General features: G+C 36.8%; 1 long non-coding RNA gene and 1 pseudogene across 3 annotated transcripts in view; one reads left to right on the forward strand and one right to left on the reverse strand.

Annotated features, from left to right (window-relative positions):
- Positions 1-1,561: 1,561 nt before the first annotated feature.
- LOC102157078 overlaps positions 1,562-22,520 on the reverse strand; it is a 97,084-nt gene continuing 76,125 nt past the window's right edge. The window contains exons 9-10 of one of the 3 annotated variants that reach the window (XR_005386365.1): positions 8,171-8,277; positions 1,562-1,576 (exon numbers count right to left, since the gene is read on the reverse strand). This is a non-coding gene — a long non-coding RNA (uncharacterized LOC102157078). Of the gene's footprint in view, positions 1,577-3,414; positions 3,804-6,631; positions 6,647-8,170; positions 8,278-22,520 lie in introns of those variants that run through there. The other 2 variants (XR_005386364.1, XR_005386366.1) reach the window with 2 other exon arrangements.
- LOC100856087 lies at positions 11,980-14,616 on the forward strand (annotated as a pseudogene).

Below are 22,520 nucleotides of genomic sequence, written 5' to 3' on the forward strand. Positions count from 1 at the left end.
TTTTAGCAATAGGAAAAATCGTCAAGTTTGATGGTATAATGGAATTCAATAATTAGGAAAAGGAAGCATTTTAGGGTATGCTGTAATAAGTAAGTACTGTGATGTATAAATGTTGGACAAAAGTAGTTTTTAGAGTGAAATATGAAAGGTTTAAAAAGTTGAAATTAGGGATCCCTGGGTGGCGCAGCGGGGGATCCCTGGGTGGCGCAGCGGTTTGGCGCCTGCCTTTGGCCCAGGGCGCGATCCTGGAGACTCGGGATCGAATCCCACGTCGGGCTCCCGGTGCATGGAGCCTGCTTCTCCCTCTGCCTGTGTCTCTGCCTCTCTCTCTCTCTCTCTCTCTATGTGACTATCATAAATAAATAAAATTAAAAAAAAAGTTGAAATTAAAAAGCAAGCCCTATCCTCTACTTATTGAGACACTTTATTGCAACTCTTGATCTTTGGGTTGTGAATTTGAGCCCCATATTGGGCATAGAGGTTACATAAACAAACAAAAGTAATGTAGTCCTTTAAAAAAAAAAAAAGGAAGGAATAAAAAGAAGTTCAAAAGAAAAATTTGCTTTACCCAAGAAGGAATTTTAGTTTGAGAATCTAAAAAACATATCTAATGTCCTCCCTTTAAACTTTAAGATGCCAATTTGATTAATTCCTCAGATAAAGATAATAGCTTTGAAAGAATAAAGTATCAAAAAATTGACAATGGTAATAATAAAAACTTGTGAAATTGAGGTGTTTCCATTTTTTAAATGGCACTGTAAGGATTTTGTGAATCCACTCTCCAGTGAAACAAATATAACTGGTGAAGATGAGCAAAATTTACAACAGTTTAACACTTCTTGAAATTCTAATGGCATACAGCAAATGAAAAAATTTTGAGAATTGTACAAAAACTGAATAAAAACAAGACTATGGCATTTGAACCACCACTCAGTCCTCCCATCTCAATTCACGAAGACGGTCACCGCTCCAAGTATTTGCTATGAGGAATACAGGGATCCCTCTTTTTCGCTAACAGTTGAGGTCTATAGTCCAGAATGGAGTGATGTCACAATTTCTTATCCCCACAGCTCGGTTTTATAGAGGCTCAATTTCAGGTAATTGTAGCTGATAGGAAGAGGACTTCTGTTCTCCCAACCCAGACAAATACTGCAGAAGCTCTTCCTCATGTCTGATATGCTCAGAATACTGAGCCTCTTCTCCTCACCCCAGGTTATTTGGACCATTGAAGTACCATACCAGGTGAAGCAAGTTGAGAAGAACAAGCTAATCCTTATAAATTTGGGCTGTTACTTTGAGGAAAGGTAGTCACTGTTCCCTCTCCCCCACTCCCTGCCACACACAGCCTAGTGGACCTGGATGATAAATTGCTGAGTAGAACAGGCAGAACAGGAGAATAGGGAGTTCTTTTATTTAAAAGAGCATGAGGGGATCCCTGGGTGGCGCAGCGGTTTAGCGCCTGCCTTTGGCCCAGGGCGCAATCCTGGAGACCCAGGATCGAATCCCACGTCGGGCTCCCGGTGCATGGAGCCTGCTTCTCCCTCTGCCTATGTCTTCTGCCTCTCTCTCTCTGTGACTATTATAAATAAATAAAAATTAAAAAAAAAAAAAAGAGCATGAGGATGTTCAAGCCTATGGGCAGTCTCAAAAAATGATAATTCAGTGGTAAGTAATTAGCTGGAAGTTTAATGAGAGCAACCTGCTAAGCTGTAGGCTAGCTAATTTCCCACGGAACCATGTGTGAAGAGTTAAGAACAGCATTCTTATAGTAAGAACAAAGACTGGCATCATAAACTGCCCCTGCAAATGGCTCGAGTTTAATTGGATTAGGATATACACTAAGATATGCCCCCAGAGCATTGTTACAAACAATAGGAAAATTAACTTACAATTAGTGTAGGCTAGCAGCTCAATATGTTCAAGAATAGAGAGAAATTGTGCACTGTCATCCTAGGATAATGGGCATTTCCAGGGCTGTGCTCTCTGAGGAGCAATATCATAGGCTCCCATCATATCATGGGAGAAATAGACTTCACTAAAAGTCCAGTCAATCACTAAACATATTAAAAATTTGAACAGTAAATACCAGTCCTGGATTAATTTTATGGTTAACTATCCAGTATTGCTACCATGTATCATTTATAATGCCTACTTTTGAGCTGAGAAAAAAAACTTGAGACATGCAAAGAAAAGGATGTGGCCATGTAGCAAGAGGTTGGCAACAGAACCCACATTTAAATCTGTTTTATCAGGGGCTCCCTGGGTGGCTCAGAGATTTGGCACCTGCCTTTGGCCCAGGGTGTGATCCTAGAGTCCCAGGATTGAGTCCCACATTGGGTTCCCCGCATGGAGCCTGCTTCTCCCTCTGCCTGTGTCTCTGCCTCTCTCTCTGTGTCTCTCATGAATAAATAAATAAAATATTAAAAAATAAATCTGATTTATCAGATAAATATTTTAAATCAACTGTTACAGACATGTTCAAAGAACTAGAGGAAACCGTGCTTTAAAAGGTACAGGTATGAAGACAGTGTCTCATCAAATAGTATCAATAAATAAGTAGGGATTCTAGAAAAGAGCCATAAGGACAATCTGGAGTTGAAAAGTATAAACAAATAGAAAAAAATCACTTGTGAGTTTCAACAGTAATATGAATGGTCAGAATAAATAGTCAATGGGCTTGAACACAGATTGACAGACATACAGTTTAAAGAATACAGAAAGAAGGAAGAGCAGTCTCATAGAAATGTGGGATGCCATTGTGCATACCAACATATATATTATGCTGCTGCTAGAAATAGAGGGGAAAATATGGTTAGAAATGACATTTGAAGAAGTAATGCCTGAAAACTTCCAATTTTTTTTAAAGATTTTATTTATTTATGGAAGATGCAGAGAGCAAGAGACAGAGACACAGGCAGAGGGAGAAGCAAGCTCCATGCAGGGAGCCCGATGTGGGACTCGATCCTGGGACCCCGGGATCATGCCCTGGGCCGAAGGCAGACGCTCAACTGCTGGGCCACCCAGGCGTCCCAAAACTTCCAATTTTTTATGAAAAATATTAGCCTAAACATTCAAAGGAAATAATATTTTGAGACAAATGAAAACAAAACATGCCAAAAATTATAGGCTGCAGCTCCGAGAGAAGATTATAACAATAAATTCCTACATTAATAAAAAAGATCTCAACCTAACTCTACACCTTAAGAAATTAGACAAAGAGCAAACTAATGAGTTCAAAGAAGGAAGAATGTAATAAAGAGCAGATATAAATAAAATAGAGACTACAAAGACAACAGAAAAAATAATAAAACTAAGCTTTTTTAAAAAAGAGAAAATTGGAATACTAGATATTCTAACCAAGAAAAAAGAAAGGACTCGTTAATAAACAAAAGAGACATTACAACTGATACCACAAAAGTACAAAGGACCGTAAGTGGCTACTATGACAATTATATGCTAACAAATTGGATAACCTAGAAAAATGTATAAATTAATTCTGTTTTTGGTCTGAAGGTATCACTAGTATAGAACTGTAAATGAGCAAAAATAGAAAATCTCAGAGAATCCTTATCTTTCTGGTCAGTTGATTGGCTATTGGGCACTTGTAAGCTGAGGCATACAGGAAAAATTCTTATTCACATTTATTCTCCACATCTCTCTCTATCTCTCCCTTCTGGCCTCCTCCTCCCGGATTTTCCCTAAGAACAGTTAGAGTTTCGGAAGTGCATCATGGTGATGGCTGAGGCACTGAAGTCTGCAGGAGGAAAAGCCATCTTTATTGGAGCAACTTGCAAAAGGGTACCCTGTAAATAGAAGAGTCCATAGAATTCCTGTTAATTCTCTTTATTTTGTTGCTTTTCCCAAAGGTTACTCCAATTGTGCAGATCTGCATTGCAACAAAAGTGGCTTAATATCCAGGGAAAGCATGTATCTAGTCTACTTTGGAGTGAGAAAAGGATGCCCCTTGGAGCTGGAGAATAGGGTAATTTTAGAGATGAGAGAGCTGGGGCACCTGGGTGGCTCAGTGGTTGAGCATCTGCCTTTTGCTCAGGGCGTGACCCCGGGGTCCTGGGATCAAGTCCCACATCAGAATCCCCACAGGGAGTCTGCTTCTCTCAGCCTATGTCTCTGCCTGCCTCTCTCTTTCTCTCTCTCAAGAATAAATAAATAAAATATTTTAAAAAATACAGATGAGAGAGCAAAAAAGGGATCTCCTTATTTTGTATAGGAACTGAGGCAGTTTGAGTTCATCTTCATTGTGAAGCTGAAGCTTCACATAATAGCCCAAATTAAACCTAGAAATAGCTTTGAGAATTTACAATTTGAAGCCCCACCCATGTTACAGATGAAACTCAGAATCATATGTGAGGTAGACCCAGATGATCATAGTAAGGACTGAAAACTAGATATTGGAAGCACATCTCATAAAAGGGGAAATAGAAGTTGTGCTCTGATCCTAACTGAATTGATTGCCTTTTTAAAAAGGCATTCACACATATTGTCCAGGAGAACTTTAAAGAGGTCAGATTCTTACAGTGTAATATGCAAAATGCCCCACAATCCAAAAATACAAAGAACCAGGGAAATAATGACTTAGAAGTGACAATGAATAGATGCCAGACACAGGATATTACAGATTTTGGAATTACAGAGATTTTAAAGCAGCCATTAGTACTATAATCCATGGTATGTCAGTACTCTCAAGATGAATTAAAAAGAGAACTTTTTGGCCTAGAAAATAAAACTTAAAAAGAACCAGATAGAATTTATTAAACTGAAAAATACAATGTTTAAAATTCATTATAAAAGGTGAATGAGTGGGGCACCTGGGTGTTTTAGTTGGTCATGATCCCAGGGTCCTGGGATTGAGCCCCATGTTGGGCTTCCTGCTCAGTGGGGAGCCTGCTTCTTCCTCTCACTCTGCCTGCTGCTCCCCCCTACTTGTGCTCTCTGTCAAATGAATAAAATCTTTTAAAAATAAAAAAAAATAGTGAATGAGTTCAATAGCAGATTTAAGGTGACAGATGATCAGTGAACCTAGAAATTAGAAACTATCAAATCTGAAAAACATTTTGAAAAAAATTAGGGTTTCAAGGATCCATGTGACAGTTTCAAAAGGTTCAACATTTGTGTAATTGGAGTTCTAAAAGGATAGGAGAAAGAGATGGGCACAGAAAAAAATATTCAGGGAAAGAATTTCTAAAATTCAATTAAAGACAAATGTACATATTCAAGAAGACTTGTGACCTTGAAGAGAACCCAAATGCATACCAGTACACAATGTAATCAAACTGATGAAAGTGAATGATGAAACAATCTTGAAAGTTCCTACCAAAATTCACTGTATTACGTATAGGATAACAGTAATTTTTTAAAAAAATATTTTCTTTATTTATTCATGAGAGACACAGAAGCAGAGATACGGGCAGAAGGAGGAGAAGCAGGCTCCCTACAGGAGCCCGATGCGGAACTCAATCCCAGAACTCCAGGACCACATCCTGAGCTGAAGGCAGATGCTCAACCACTGAGCTACTCAGGCGTCCCAACAGTAATTTTGAATGACTGTATTTCTTATCAGATACTATAGAGTCCAAAAGACGGGACATTTCTAAGGTGCTAAAGGTAAAAAATTAATCCAGAATTCCATAACAAGCAAAAATATCCTTTAAAAAGAATTCAAGATAAAGTTTTTCTCAGATGAAGGAAAAACTAGAGATATTTTTCATCATGGAAATGCTCTAAAAGAAATAATAATGAATATTCTTCAGATAATGATATCAAAGAGAAACTTGGTACTTCAGGGATAAAGTTTGAGCAACAGTAGTGGTAGATATCTGGACAAACAGGATAATTTTTTCTACTAATTCCTTTTATATGTGCCTGACTCTTGGAAATAAAATTACAATGTTATCTGGAGGGAGATTTCAATATATTTAGATGTAAAATGTATGAAAATTATCACATAATATAGGTGTTCTGAGATAACTTTAGCAGTGAGCAGGTTTTTTTAGTTTGTTTTTTACAGTGTCCAAGTAATGTTTTCTTCTGGGACAGAAGTTGGAATGTGTGAAACCTCTTAAAACATATAGATTACCCATTTTGGGAGAAGAGCCCAACAAGCCTTGTCAGATGGCATTAGTATTTTTAAGAAAGCAGAAAACCTGGCCCCTGGGTTATCTCATCTTTGCTTAAAACTGTTGCAGCTTTTTGGGAACCTTTATTTCCTGCTCCCCCATCTGAAGCAAAGCTTCAGGGAAAGCTGACTCAATGGGGTGCTTAAGTCACTAAGATTCCCTAATCTAGTCCCTGTAAGACAGTCAGGTCAGCTTCAACTCATTGGCCAGGATTGTTTGGAATGATAGAATTGCCCTAAGGTTCCAAATTGGAGGCAAACGCAAAGCCTCTGCAATCACTAATACATCCTGTGGTACCTGGATTAGTCCCTTGGGCCTATTGGAAAAGTCAATATATGGAGAAGCCAAAATATTCAGGTTTCCTAAACTTGAGATTCCTCACCTGATGCAAATCTATTACATGTGCAGCAGAATCTATATAGACCACTTCTCTTTGCCCTCTTGGAATGTGGTGGGAGGCTTGAAGAACAGTGTAGACTCCTCATGAAATCAATGTGAAGATGCTTGTGCTTCTGTGTCATGAATAATAAAATCTTTTGTCACTGATGCATGATTCTGTCTTCTGCCAGAATTCATAAAACTGTGTCAAGCTTACTTTTAGCTTGCATGTATGGCAAAATCATAGTTCACAGTTTATGACACGGGAGATGGTAATAGGACATATGTGGTTCTAAGATTTGTAGGTTTTATTTAAGGTAGTAATATATTAATGTTTAGTACACAGGAAAATATTAGGTGTATGTATTGTAATCCTTAGAGAAACCTCTCAAAAAATATGAAGACATACTAAAACATTTATTAAAGTAGGATACTACAAAATATTCAAATAATCCAAAAGAATAGAAGAAAAATGAAATATTAGAGAGTGGAGAGATAAATAATAAAAGAATGAATATGTAGCAACCAAATAAATACATTCAAGGGCACCTGGGTGGCTCAGTTAAGCGTGTACCTTCAGCTCAGGTCATGATCCAGGGTCCTGGGATTGAGCCCCAAGTCTGGCTCCCTGTTCAGCCAGGAGCCTGCTTCTCTTTCTCCCTCTACCATTCCCCCTGCTTGTGTGCTCATGTGCTCTATCTCTCTGTCAAATAAATAAAATCTTAAAAAAAAAACCCAACCAAATACATTCATTTTACATGGTCTAGAACTTTTGGCTCAAGATTAGTGGAATAGATGCATTATGATATTTGCCAAAAATAACCTGGACATTACATATAAAAGATGTATAAAAAGACTGAAAAAGAAATGAATGTAGGGGTGCTTGGTTGGCTCAGTCAGTAGAACACACAATTTGTCATCTCACAGTCATGAGTTCGAGCCCCACGTTGGGTGTGGAGCCTACTTAAAACAAATGTAAATAAATTGTAAGTTAAGAAAGAATGAAGAAGAAACGAATGGACGTCAGCAAGAGATAGATGAGACCCAAGAAAAAACTAAATGGTGAGTTGCCTATTTTTGTTTTTCTTTTTCCTAATATATCTCAGGTTAAGTGCTAGGGAATCTGGCAAATAGATCTAAACAAAAATCAAAACAGAGAACCCTAAGAAAAGGGTTCTCTCTAGACAGTGTCAACCCATCAAATAAGAACTTTTAGATAGGGGCAGCCCCGGTGGCTCAGTGGTTTAGCACTGCCTTCAGCCCAAGGTGTGATCCTGGAGACCCAGGATCAAGTCCCACTTCAGGCTCCCTGCATGGAGCCTGCTTCTCCCTCTTCCTGTGTCTCTGCCTCTCTCTCTCTCTCTCTCTCTGTCTCTCATGAATAAATAAATAACATTTTTTAAAGAACTTTTAGATAATATTACCCTGTTCCATCCAAACTTCAGGATAAAAATCAATCATTCCACACCCCCACAGTAAAGGGTGGGTGGATATCTAGCATTGCCGAGCTAGAATGAGCCTCTCATACCCCCTCAACCAGTGTCAAGATGGTATCAGAGAAAACCCACTGGACAACAAAGTCTTTACTTCACAGTGGCAACACTAACCCCATCACAGCATAAGAGGAGGCCTTGCAGACATCTTGCGTTTATACTCACATCCAGCAATAATGAAGAGCTCTTCCCGCTCCTTGTTGGTTGTCAGATGAAGCCACGTACTTCGATGAAGCTATCCGGCCCTCATTAAGATGCACCCAACTTGGTATCTGTGGATGACATGTGTTGAGGAGTGTTAATTAAAATATGCTGTTCTCTCATACCTACATATGACCAGCAGTAATGAGCTTTCTCTCACTCTTGGAGTTTAAAGAATGCCAAAGAGAGAACCTATCCTTCACTTCTACCTGGTACTTAGATGCTAGAATCTCCCTCCCTCACCAGAGTTGTCTCAGCGGAGGTCTATAAGAAGAGAAGATTCAAATGAACTCCAGAGTCTCACATACCCAAAATGTCTAGTATAGGATTAAATCACCCATTATTATCACAAACCAGGGGAATTTCAACTTTGAGACAAGACGATAAATAGCTGCCGTTAGAGACGAAACAGATGTTGGAATCTGATGAGAATTTTAAAGTAGCTCTTATCAGAATAATAAAACAAGCAATTACAAACATTTGAAACAAAATACCTGAAAGTCTCAGGAAAGAGGATATGCAGAAACAAATGTTTAATTTCAAAACTGAAAAATATAATCGGTAACTAAATGGAATGGAGATGGCAGAGAAAAGAGTGAACTTAATATATAAAACAGTTGAAATTATTTTTTTTAACAGTTGAAATTATTAAGACTGAGCAACAGAAAGCAAACAGACTAAAAAAAAAAAAATGGAGAAAACCTCAGTGATCTTTGAGACCGTAACAAAGAGGTCCATGTTGTTGTCATTGGGGTTGTAAAAGGGAGGGAAGAAAGTGGGTGAGTCCAAAATGTGTTTGACAAAATAATGACCAAAGATTCCCCCAGTTTTTGAAAATACATAAACCTATGGATTTACTTACTGAAACCTAATCCTTAGAATCCCAAAGAAATTTGTTCTGAGGCACATTAATAAAGCTTTGAAAACAATAGATAATCATGAAAGTGGCCAGAGGGGGACATTACTTGTGCATTACTTGTAGGAAAAAAAATGCAAATGACAGATTTGTCATCAAACTGTGGAGGCCAGAATGAGGTTGTATTACAAAATAATCAATATATATAACAGTTAAATTTTATGCATCAAACACCAGACAATATCAAACACCAGAGGTCCAGAATACAGAAAGTAATAACAGATAAAAAAATAATAAAATTAACAAATAGAATTGATAAGTACACTTCTTACAATAGTGGATAGAATTAGGAAATTAATAAAGAGACCTGATCAAAACTATGAATTACCTTGATTTAATTGACATGTACAGAACATCCATTCAGTAATACCAAAGTAAACTTTCTTTTCAAATGCACATAGGCCATGTAGAGAATAGGTTATATTTTGGGCCACGAAGTCTCAACATGTTGAAAAGAATTTTAATCATATAGAGTATTTTATGACCACAGCAGTATCAAAGTAGAAATATATAACTGAAAGGTAACAGGAAATTATTTTTAAGGATTTATGTATATATTTGAGAGACAGAGTGTATGCATGCACTCTGTGAGGAGTGAGGAGATGGGCAGAGAAAGAGAGAGGGAGAGAGAATCCAGAAGCAGATTCTCCACTTAGTGCAGAGCCAGACATGGGGCTCTATCCCAGGACCCTGAGATCATGACCTGAGCTGAAACCAAGAGTTGACTGCTTAACTGACTGAGCCACCCAGGCAGCCAGGTAACAGGAAAATTTTTAAACATTTGGAGACAAACCAACATATTTTTAAATAAGCAATTATTAAAAATAAAAAATTAAAAAATTAAAAAATTAAAATAAATAAGCAATTATTCAAAGATGGTGTCTTAACAGAAATAAAAACATGAAAATTAATTACATTTAAAATATAGGGGATCCCTGGGTGCCGCAGCAGGTTAGCGCCTGCCTTTGGCCCAGGGCTCGATCCTGGAGACCCAGGATCGAATCCCACATCGGGCTCTCAGTGTATGGAGCCTGCTTCTCCTTCTGCCTGTGTCTCTGCCTCTCTCTCTCTCTCTCTCTCTGTGACTATCATAAATAAATAAAAATTAAAAAAAATAAATAAAATAAAATATAAATTATGTGAGACACAGCCCAATCAGTACTGAGAGAAATTTATATCACTGAATACTTAGAAAATACAAAAACTTCGAATCAGTAAATGAAAACACCTTAAGGAACTGGGAAAGGAATAGCAAACTAAATCCAAAGCAAGAAAAATGAAGAAAATGAAAAGAAGACCAGATATCAAAATTAAATGAATCAAATGAAACAATGGAAAAAATGAACCATAAAGCTGTTTCTTTGAAAAGATTAATGAAATTCACAAACCTACCAAGATTAGCAAAAAAGTGAAGCCACAAATCCTCAATAACACAAGTGAAATGGGATATAACAATAAACCATAAAGACCTTAAAGGGCTAATAAAAGGAAACTATGAATAATCATCATGCTTGGATTAGACATGTTAAAATGGGCCAATCTCTCAACACTAATTATCATAAGTTACAAAAGAAATAAAATGAGTACCCAATAACAACTTAGTAAATTAGATTTATAATTTAAAAACTCCTGGGAGGGGCACTTGGGTGGTTCAGTCAGTTAAGCATCTGACTCAGGTCATGATCCCAGGGCCCTGGGATGGAGCCCCACATCCGCAGCCGACTCCTTGCTCAGCGGGAGCATCTACTGCTCCCCCTGCTTGTGCTCTCTTGCTCTGTCAAATAACTAAATCTCAATAAATAAATAAATACTCCTGAGGAAAAAAAATCTCCAGGCCCATTTTGTTTTACTAGATAATTAACCAAATATTTAAAGAATTATCACCAATGTGTATGTGATCTCTTCCACAAAATAGAAAAAACACTTCCTAGCTCATTTTGTAAGGCTAGTGGTATTGTTATACCAAAGGGAAAGGCAGTTAAAAATTATTAAACTGGGATGTCTGGGTGGCTCAGCAGTTGAGCCACTGCCTTTGGCTAAGGGCGTGATCAGGCTCCCTGATTGGAGCCTGCTTCTCTCTCTGCCTTTCCCTCTCATTCTGTGTCTCTCATGAATAAACAAATAAAATCTTTTTTAAAATGATTAAACTACAGATTACTATCTCTTAAATATAGATGTGGAATTTCTTAAGAAATAGACAATTTGAAAAAGCCCTTATTTATTAAAGAAATTAAATCAATAAATAACCTTCCCAAAAGAAAACCAGAAGGTCCAGATGGTTTCACTGGGGAAACCTATCAACCATTCAAGGGAGAAGTTATACCTATACTCTACAATCTCTTCTAGAAAATAGAAACTGTAAAAATACTTCCTAACTCATACAATGATATCATCATTCCATATACCAAAACAAGATAAAGACATTATTAAGGAAACTACAAACCTCTATCTCTCATGAATATAATGCAAATATTCCCAACAAAATATTAGCATATCAAATTCAACAATGCATAAAAATGTTATGCCACAACCATTTAAGATCTTATTCATGTGAGATGGTTTCAACATTCAAAAATCAATTTCTGTAATTCACAATAGGCTAAAGAAGTCATAGATGATCATATCAACAGATACAGAAAAATCATTTCACAAAATCTAAAACCCATTCATGATAAAAAAAAATATCAGTACACTAAAAATAGAGTATAATGTACTCAACTTTATCAAGAACTTCTAGAAAAAAACCTACAGGCAATATTATATTTAATGATGAAAAATACCAATTTTCTGCTAAGATCAGGAATAAGCAAGGGTATTTCATCTCTTCACTTTTTAAAAATATGCTGGGAGTCCTAACTCAAACAATAGTACAAGAAAAGGATATAATAGTTATGCAGATTAGCTGTCTTTTTCTTAATTTTTTTTTCAGATTAGCTGTCTTTGTCAGAGATGACATAACTATGTAGAAGTTTCAAAGTAACAAAAAAATCCCAGAACTAATAAGTGATTATAGCAAGGTTGCATGATACAAAGTTAAAAGTCAATATTTAAAAGTCAAATGCTTTTATGTATCAGCAATAAACAAGTAGAATTTGAAGTTAAAAACAATATCATTTATATTAACACACACACACTGATGTGAAATAATTAGGTCTGCAAAAATCTACTAAAATAAGTTACAAACCAATGATGAATGAAATAAAAGAATTAAATAAGTAAATAGATATTTGATGTTGGATAGGAAGACTTAATATTGCCAAGTTGTCAGTTCTTCCGAACTTGGTCTATGGATTCAATGCAATTAAAAATCTCAGCAATGGGTCTCTTGAACATGGTGCCAGATCTGCAGACGGCTGTTCTCTCCTGGAGCTGAGCCCGGCCCACACAGAAGCAACTATGTCTAAGGGATCTGCAGTTGGGATTGATCTTGGCACCACCTACTCTTGTGTGCGAAAATCACCGAATGATTGATCGGTTATGCTGCGAAGAATCAAGTTGTGATGAACCCCACCAACACGGTTTTCGATGCCAAACACCTGATTGGATGGAGATATGATGATACTGTTGTCCAATCTGATATGAAGCATTGGCCCTTCATGGTGGTGAATGATGCTGGCAGGCCTAAGGTCCAAGTAGAATACAAGGGGGAGACAAAAAGTTTCTATCCAGAGGAGGTGTCTTCAATGTTTTGTTTTGACAAAGATGAAGGAAATTGCAGAGGCCTACCTTGGGAAGACTGTTACCAATGCAGTTGTCACAACACCTGCATACTTCAATGACTCAGCATCAGGCTACCAAAGATGCTGGAACTATTGCTGGTCTCAATGTACTTCAAATCATCAATGAGCCAACTGCTGCTGCTATTGCTTATGGCTTAGACAAGAAGGTTGGAGCTGAAAGGAACGTGTTGATCTTTGATTTAGAGTGGCACTTTTGATGTGTCAATCCTTACTATTGAAGATGGGATCTTTGAGGTCAAGTCCACAGCTGGAGACATCCACTTAGGTGGAGAAGACTTTGACAACTGAATAGTCAACCGTTTTATTGCAGAACTCAAGTGCAAACACAAGAAGGGCATCAGCGAAAACAAGAGGGTAGTCTGTCGTCTTCGTATGGCTTGCGAACATGCTAAGCGTACACTTTCTTCCAGCACCCAGGCCAGTATTGAGATTGATTCTCTGTATGAAGGAATTGACCTCTATACCTCTGTTACTTGTGCCCGGTTTGAAGAATTAAATGCTGACCTGTTCCATGGCACCCTGGACCCTGTAGAGAAAGCTCTTTAGGATGCCAAGCTAGACAAGTCTCAGATCCATGATATTGTCCTGGTGGGTGGTTCTACCTGTATCCCCAAGATTCAGAAACTTCTGCAAGATTTCTTCAATGGAAAGGAACTGAATAAGAACATCAACCCTGATGAGGCTGTTGCTTATGGTGCAGCTGTCCAGGCAGCCATTCTTTCTGGTGACAAATCTGAAAATGTTCAAGATTTGCTTCTATTGGATGTCACCCCACTTTCTCTTGGCATTGAAACTGCTGGAGGAGTCATGACTGTGCTCATCAAGCATAATACTACCATTCCTACCAAACAGACACAAACATTTACTACCTACTCTGACAACCAGCCTGGTGTGCTTATTCAGGTCTATGAAGGTGAGCGTGCTATGACCAAGGATAACAACCTACTTGGCAAGTTTGAACTCACAGGCATACCTCCTGCCCCTCATGGCATTCCTCAGATTGAATTCACTTTTGATATTGATGCTAATGGTATCCTCAATGTGTCTGCTGTGGATAAAAGCTCAGGGAAAGAGAACAAGATTACTATTCCTAATGACAAGGGCCGCTTGAGCAAGGAAGACATTGAGCGCATGGTCCAGGAAGCTGAGAAGTACAAAGCTGAAGATGAGAAGCAGTGAGACAAGGTGTCTTCCAAGAATTCACTTAAGTCTTATGCATTCAACATGAAAGCAACTGTTGAAGATGAGAAACTTCAGGGCAAAATCAATGATGAAGACAAACAGAAGATTATTGACAAGTGCAATGAAATAATCAACTGGCTCTATAAGAACCAGACTGCAGTGAAGGAAGAATTTGAACATCAGCAGAAAGAGCTGGAGAAAGTCTGCAACCCCATCATTATGAAGCTATACCAGAGTGCAGGAGGCATACCAGGAGGAATGCCTGGAGGCTTTCCTGGTGGTGGAGCTCCTTCCTCTGGTGGTGCCTCCTCTAGGCCTACCATTGAAGAGGTTGATTAAGCCAACCTGATGACAGATATAACATTGTTCCACACATTTGAAGGACCCAAATTTGTAGCAAATTCCATGGCAGTTTTAAAGTCAAGCTGCTATAGTAAATATACTGGGCATTCTTGATACTTGAATATGGAATATGTGCACAGGGAAAGGAAATACAACATTGCACTTTATAAGCACTGTATTGTTAAGTGGAAAATGCAATATCTTAAATAAAACTGTAACTGGGAAACGAACTAGGGGTGGTAGAAGGGGAGGAGGGCGGGGGGTGGGAGTGAATGGGTGACGGGCACTGGGTATTATTCTGTATGTTAGTAAATTGAACACCAATAAAAAAAAAATAATTAAATAAAACTGTATTTAAAATTGGCAAAAAAAATCTCAGCAATTATTTTGTGGATATTGACAAACTAATTCTAAGTTTATATGGAGAAGCAAAAGACAAAACTACCAACACAAATATTGAAGGCAAAGAGCAACGTCAGAGAACTGAAGATAGTCATCTACTACTACTACTATTACTACTACTACTACTACTACTACTACTACTACGCTGCAGCAATTAAGACAGTGTGGTTTTGGCCAAAACAAAAGAAAACAAAAAAAAACAGATCAATATGATAGCATAAATAGTCCAGTAATATAGCTGCATAAATATAGGTAACTAATCCTTGACAAAGGAGCAACGACAATACAATGCAGCAAAGATCCTACCTTCAACAAGTGCTGCTGGAACAGTTGGGACTTACACAATGTGAAAAAAATGAATGTAGACACAAACCTTACACCTTATACAAAAACTAACTTATTGATCATAGACCTAAATGTAAAATGCAAAATTATAAGACTCCTAGAAGGTAGGATAGGAGAAAACCTAAATGACCTTGGATATGGCAGTGACTTTTTTTGGTACAACACCAAAGGCACAATCCATGAAAAAAATCATTGAAAAGCTAGATTTCATTACAATTAAAAACATGTGTTCTGCAAAAGACAATGCCAAGAGAGTAGGAAGACAACCCAGAAACTGGCTTTGCAAGACACTGGTAAAAGACACTGAAAATATTTGCAAGACACTGACATCTGATAAAAGACTATTAGCCAAAATATACAGCAATAAGAATGGAATCTGATTTTAAAATGAGCCAAAGAGGGGATCCCTGCATGGCTCAGCGGTTTAGTGCCCACCTTCATGCCCAAGGCATGATCCTGGAGTCCCAGGATCGAGTCCCACATCAGGCTCCCTGCTTGGAGCCTGCTTCTCCCTCTGCCTGTTTCTGCCTCTCTCTCTCTCTCTCTGTCTCTCATGAAAGAAAGAAAGAAAGAAAGAAAGAAAGAAAGAAAGAAAGAGAAAGAAAGAAACTTTTTAAAAAATAAAATGGGCCAAAGAATTTAACTTACATCTCACCAAAGAAGATACACAGATGGTAAATATGCACATGAAAGACATTCCACATTATATGCTATCAGAGAAATGCAAATTAAAACAAGGAGATACCACTACACACCTAATAGATTGATCAAAATCCAGAACACAACTCCAAATTTTCTTGAGGGTCTGTAGTAATAGGAGCTCTTATACATTGCTGGTGGGATTACACAATGGTTTAGCCAGCCACTTCAGAAGATACTTCAGCAGCTTCTTACAAAAGTAAACATACTCTTGCCTTATGACCCACCAGTTGTGCTTGTTATTTACCCATTGGAATTAAAAATTTATGTCCACAGACACATGTGCAAATGTATGTTTGTAGCAGCTGTATTCATAATTGCCCAAACTTGGAAGCACCTGCTATGTCCCTCAGTAGGAAAGAAAATGTAACTCAAATGGCTTAAACAATTTATTAAAAGATTTATATAGTGCATGTTATCAGTCTACCTGATTTTAAGACTTTGAATTGTCACCATTATCAGGTCGGCATGGTTTTGATGAGGGGAAAGAGACATATCAATGAAACAGAATAGAGAACCCAAAAATGGGACCACAGAAATATACCTATTTTGGACTTGCTTTGGACAAATTTCTTTTCTTTTTTTTTAAATTTATTTATTTATGATAGTCACACACACACAGAGAGAGAGAGAGAGAGAGAGAGAGAGAGAAAGGCAGAGACACAGGCAGAGGGAGAAGCAGGCTCCATGCACCGGGAGCCTGACGTGGGATTCGATCCCGGGTCTCCAGGATCACGCCCTGGGCCAAAGGCAGGAGCTAAACCGCTGCGCCACCCAGGGATCCCTGGACAAATTTCTAAAAGCGGTTCAATAGAATAAAGATGGTATTTTCAATAGTAGGTTCTGGATCAATTAAATATAAATAAAATAAACCTTGGCCTAAGCCTCATATATCTTCTACCCAAATTAACTCAAAATTGATCATAAGCTTAAATATTCAAAACAATAAAACTTTTAGATCTAATGATAGGTGAAAATATATGATCTAGTGCTTGGCAAGGTATTCTTAATCATGAAAACAAAAGCACAATCCATTAAAGAAAATTAATTGATAAGTTGGATTACGTCTTTTATGCTTTTACTCTGCATAGTTTCCTATGAAGAAAATGGAAAGACAGTCTGCATTTTCAGAAAAAATATTCACAAAACACTAATATGTTACTGGACTTGTGCCTAAAATACATAAATGACCTTTAAACTCAACAATCAAAATGCAAACCATATAGTTAGAAATTGGGGCAAAAGACATGTAAAAGCATTTTACTGATAAGGCTAGAGAAATGTTACTAAGGACATGGAAAGATACTGAAAATTGTTAGCAATTAGGGAAATCTGAACTAATACCATGATGACATAAAATTACATACTTGTTACAAAAGTTAAAATATATAAAATTAACCATACAAAATTCTGATGAAGATGTGGAGAAACTGTCACTCATACATCTCTGATAGGTATATCACATTGTATATCCACTCTTTAGAAACCACTTTAGAAGTTTCTTTTAAAACTGAACACACAGTAATACTCAATAATTGCAGTCATGGGTTTTTATCTTAGAGAAATGAAAAGTACCTACCCAAAAGCCTATATTTAAATATTTACAACAGTTTTATTTGGAATAGTCACAAACAAGTCAATTTACATTTCCTTCAACAGGTGAATGGTTAAAATTTTGTGGTACATCCATACCATGGAATACTACTCAGCAATAAAAAGAATGAAATATTGACATACACCAAAAATTGGATATTTCTCAGGGGTAGTCTAATGAAGGAAACACTTGTTTCAAACGCTCACATATGCATGATTACTTAATAAAATTATTCAGATGGAAACATTATTGTCATCTGTTAGGTATGGCAGAGGGTATTGGTGAGCGTGATTATAAAGGAGTAGCACGAGGGATATATTTGCAATAATGGGATAGTTCTGAATTTAGATTGCTGTGGTGGCTACACCAATCTCCATATGAAATAAAATAGCATGGAATTATACACAAACTTTGTATTAATATTGATTTTCTGGATTTGATATTGTACTATAGTTATGCTAAAATTTTAACTGTGGGGAAAATTAGATGAGAGGTATGAGTAACTTTCAATACTGTCTTTGCAATATTATGTGTCTGCATGATTATTTAAATATAACTTGTTAAAAATATAAATCACCCAGAAGAAAAAGAATACTCACTTTAAATAGAATAACAAAGTTATGTTACAAGTAATAGGAAGATAAATTATAAACCTTGTGAACATGAATCAAAAGAAGGATGGCATGACAAGACTTGAGAACAGAGAAAATTACTTATGTTATTCCTAAATTTGGTTGCAGCTAACTGCAGGTTTTCAACATACATGAAACAAAAAATCAAAATAGAAATAGATCCAAAATTATTCTAGGAGACTTTAACTATACTTTCATTATTCATTAATTTATTATCTTTTTTTTCATATGTTGTCTCATTTTTCTTTATTAAAACATATAGACAGAAAATATAATGGATGTGGAAGTCTGAACACTATCAATCAACTTGACTTAAATGACATTTATGGAATACTCCATTCCACAACAGTAGATCGCAGATTCATTCACTTGAAACATTCAGCAGTATTCACCATATGCCTGACCAAAAGAAAATCTGATCAAATGTAATATAGTCACAGAAAGCATTATTTGTGGCAATAATGGAATTAAAGTAGAAATCAATAACAGAAACATCTAATAATTACCACAACATTTGGAAAGTAACCAATCAACCAAAAGCTGATTGGTTTAAGAAATTTCAGTGCAAATTAGAAAATATTTTGTACTGAATGAAAAGGAAATATATCAAAACTGGGATGTTTCTAACATAGAACTTGGAGATTTTTAACATTGAGTGCTTATATTGGAATTACAGAAAGGTTTTAAATCAATTGAAACTTTCCTTTGAAAAAGCTAGAAAAAACAAAATGATGGCAAACAACAGTAATGAATAATAAATATGAGAACAAAGACCAAGAAGTTGGGAAGTGGGAAACACTGAAGGGAAATTGGTAAAAGCATTAAGTTTTTAAAATCATTAATTTGATAAGCTACCAGCCAAAATCTGCAAGAAAAGAGACAATACAAAATTATTCTAATTAGGAGTAAAAGAGGAGACATTACTAATACCCCAAAAATATTTAAAAATATTAAAACACTATTACAACGCTCCAAAGAACAGAAAATCTAAATAAGTCCATATTAATGAAAGCACTTAAATTTATAGTTAAATAACCTTTCAGCTTCAAAATTCTGGTGGAAAGTCAATGACCTAAATTAGGTGAGAGACATAGTGTGTCCATGGATTGGAAGACTCAGTGTAGTAAGGATGCCAGTTTTCCCCAATTTGATCAGTAGAATTAACAGTATTCTAAACACAATCTCAGAAGTTAGTACAGTGCCCTCCTACTAAGTTGTGTTCGATAAATATTTTTGTATGATTCAGTGATGAAATCAATGACAAAATGAAAATACAGGGCAGCCTGGGTGGCTCAGTGGTTCAGCGCCGCCTTCGGCCCAGGGCCTGATCCTGGAAACCTGGGATGGAGTCCCATGTCAGGCTCCCTGCATGGGGCCTGCTTCTCCCTCTGCCTGTGTCTCTGCCTCTCTCTGTCTCTGTGTTTCTCATGAATGAATAAATAAATAAATAAAATCTTTTTTAAAAAAGAAAATACATTATAAGTAAACCTTTTATGTAGAACCTATTTTTAAGTTTGAGCTTTTCATTGTACATCAGTTTTTCATTTGTTGAATTAATATGTGAGATTTTAGTTTTTAAAAAATTCAGTGCAGGGTATCATATGATTATAAAATATATTTAATTGTATTCAGTATCATGACCTAATACCATACATGTTTCATACATATATTTTAAAATGTTATATATTCTATTATACATTTTCTTATTTGTTTACCAGAATGTTTTTTTATTTCTCCATGTTCCCATTGCAGATGTATTTTTTAAATGGAGGATAGATGAGAAGTAATATGTAGTGACTACCATGAGATTAATTTATGTGTTTTGGGGACTTTTGCTAAACTCCATAATTTTGCTGCCTCAGCATCCATTTTGTATGGCCAAGAGTCTGCAGGAACCTTGACTGACACTAGTCCTCCCAAGAATGCATGCCCTAGATAACAGCGCATAGAGTTACAACTAAATATAAGTTCCTGATATGACTACCTCAACTGCCCTTTTGATAAGTGTTCTCCCCATCTTCCAGAGCCTTCCCCTTGTGCACCTTATATAACACCTCCAAGAAACTGACCAAAACCCTGCTCTTTTTGTTTTGCATTGCCTAATCTGGCTGTAGCCTGAGAACCCCAAAGCACTCTACCTGAAGATCCTAATAAAGGCATGTGCCCCAGCTCCTTCCCTGCTGTCTCTGCCTGCACCCTTCCTTGAACTCTCCTGTGTGGCCCCTTGAGGATGCTATGTACCTCCACCAGGACCTGTGAATAACAAAGTTATCTATTTTACTTCCCCTGGCAGTCTTTTGTTGAGCTGTGAATCACCATTTGACAACCTGCAGTTCTTAACAAATGTTAATTTAACAAAGTTACAGCAGGCTTCAACTTGACTGGGCTAAGTGATGCCCATATAGCTGTTAAAACATTTTTTTCTGAGTGTGTCTGTGAGAGTGTAACCAGAAGAGATTAATATTTGAATGAGTAGGCTACATAATATCTTACAACTCTGTGGATGGGCACCATCCAATCTGTTCAGGGAGTGAATAGAACAGAAAGGCAAAGGAATGCTATGCTCTAACTTTGAAACCAATAATACATTATATGTTAATGAATTTAATTTAAATAATAATAATAATAAAGGCAAAGGAATTCTCTCTCCTTCTCAGACATTTGAGCTCCTGGTTCCCAGGCTTCAGATTCCAGGACTTCTACCAGCACCTCTTGCCCCTCCCCTAGGCTTTCAATCTTGACTAAGAGTTAAACCATTGTTTCCCCTAGTTCCCACAACTTCAGACTCAGACTGAATTATACCACCAGATTTTCCATTTGTCCAGTTGACAGACAGCATTCATAACCACATGAACCAAATCCTATAATAAATCTTCTCTCAGGGAGTCTGGGTGGCTCAGTTGGTTAAGCATCCCACTCTTGATTTTGACTCAGGTCATGATCTCAGGGTCGTAGGATTGAGACCCACGTCCAGCTGTGTGTTCAGTGCAGAGTCTGCTTGTCCCTCTCCCTCTGGTCCTCCTTTTACTCTCTCAAGTAAATAAATAAAATCTTAAAAAATAAGTCTTTTACACATTTGTATATATATGTCTGTGTGTACATAAGTATGTATATAACACATAAAGTTGTGTGTATATATGTAACAGAAACAGAACACTGTTTCTCTGGAGAACCCTGACTAATACAACAACTCTATGGGTGTGTAACTCGAAGTAGTAAGAAACAACACTTACAAATTTAAATCTCAGGGCTTAGAATGCTCAAATTAATTTTGGAAGACTGACTTTTAACAATTAGATTAAAATCCTCATTTCTATTTCATAATATTGTCAAATGTTAACTTTAAAAGTCTTGATTTTGGCTCTGGTTATGAGATTGATCCTTGCATTGGGCTCTGCACCAGGTGTGGAGCCCGCTTAAGATTCTTTTCCTCCCTTTTGCCCCTTCCCCCTCTAAAAAATGAACAAGAAAGGTTTACCAGTAAAGCAGTTATACCCTACTCTGGAAAATTTATTTTTAAGAACCATTATAACTGCTTATCAGTACTTTTTTAATTTTGAAAAATTCCATTTATTTTTTCATGAGACACACACAGAGGCAGAGACATAGGCAGAAGAAGAAGCAGGCTCCACGCAGGGAGCCCGATGTGGGACTCGATCCCAGGACTCCAGGATCACGCCCTGAGCCGAAGGCAGATGCTCAACCCTGAGCCACCCAGGTGTCCCAGCTTAGCAGTAATTTTAAGTTGGGCTATATTAATGATACTATATTCTCCAAATAAAATATTTCCTAATATATTCACAAGTGTCTGTCATCAAGATTTTTTGTAGACTAATAGAAATAAAAAATGTTTTGTGTTTTTTACTATAACAGTATTAAATATGCCAATTATTGAAGAGTAAATTGCAATTGCAGGCATTAATAAAAACATTGGAAAGCAAGTAAATTATTTTATATACATTTAGAATTCATAGTAGCTGAGTATTTTCTTAAGTCTGGGAAATATGTTTAGGTAACAACACCCCTTGGTCCATCATTTTTAAAAATAAGTTTGTAGCAAACAAATCATAAGGCAACCCCTAATTTCTTACCTACTAATGTTGATAACAATTTATGTTGGCAACAACAACAAAAAATCCTTTCCCAAGGTAAATATTTAATTGTGATTTACCCTATAGAGAACCAAATGAAGAATTCCCATGACATACAATGGGAAGAGGCCATTTTGTCTTGAATGACATATTCTAAATATTAAATATACTTACGAAGACCTCTATATCACTGAAGATTGTCTTCATATTAAGTGGATGGCAAGCTGTTATATAAATAAACCAAAAATGGCCCCTGTGTATTAGTCCTGTATTTCCTTCACAGCAGGCCAGAACAATTAGCTTAAACACCCACTAGTGGCAAACTCAGTTTTTTACACATTTAAAAATTCATACAATTTTTACAAATGTAT

The sequence above is a fragment of the Canis lupus genome, chromosome X, assembly GCF_011100685.1.
Source record: "Canis lupus familiaris isolate Mischka breed German Shepherd chromosome X, alternate assembly UU_Cfam_GSD_1.0, whole genome shotgun sequence".
NCBI classification, from domain to species: domain Eukaryota; kingdom Metazoa; phylum Chordata; class Mammalia; order Carnivora; family Canidae; genus Canis; species Canis lupus.